General features: G+C 29.5%; 1 protein-coding gene across 1 annotated transcript in view; it reads right to left on the reverse strand.

Annotated features, from left to right (window-relative positions):
* The window catches only part of LOC116853616, a 4333-nt gene that overhangs the window by 2653 nt on the left and 1120 nt on the right, over positions 1-560 (reverse strand). The gene's annotated exons all lie outside the window — the stretch shown is intronic.

The following is a 560-nucleotide window of genomic DNA, read 5'->3' on the forward strand; positions in this document are numbered from 1 at the left end:
CAGAGTGCTTCAATTGAAGCACTACAATATATCGAGAATGAGATACGATTGAAAAATATTTCAGACATAAGTTGTATGATCTGTAGGGGGACAAGTAATGGTAAAATTTTTTAAATAATCAATTTTTTAAAGCCACAAGATGATCTCTCATTGCTATTTTTTAAAATGAAATTATATGATTTATTTTACAATTATATGATTTCATTAGTTATTAGTCTTAGAAGGAATTACGCAATTTGCAATATGCAATTACATACTTTTTTAAAAAACAACTATGCATTTTCTTTATACCAATTGATTCATCTCGTTATTCTGTGAATAAAAATATGGTAAAGGTGTAGAAAAAGGGCGCCACCTCCGATCAGCCTGATCTTGACATATGTCATAGAGGTCACCCTTCTGAGTGACCTTCTGAAGATTTTAGCCGTCGCTCATTGTTTGTTAAAAAATTATGGACTGACTTAGGTTTAGGTTCAAATAAACATAATTTTCTACAAAACGTTGTATATGTTGTATATACTATATTATATTAAGCGTCAGTCATTCTTTATTAAAGTGTT

This window comes from Odontomachus brunneus, unplaced genomic scaffold, assembly GCF_010583005.1.
Source record: "Odontomachus brunneus isolate Ranch 3 - 2012 unplaced genomic scaffold, Obru_v1 Obru_scaffold_381, whole genome shotgun sequence".
NCBI lineage: Eukaryota > Metazoa > Arthropoda > Insecta > Hymenoptera > Formicidae > Odontomachus > Odontomachus brunneus.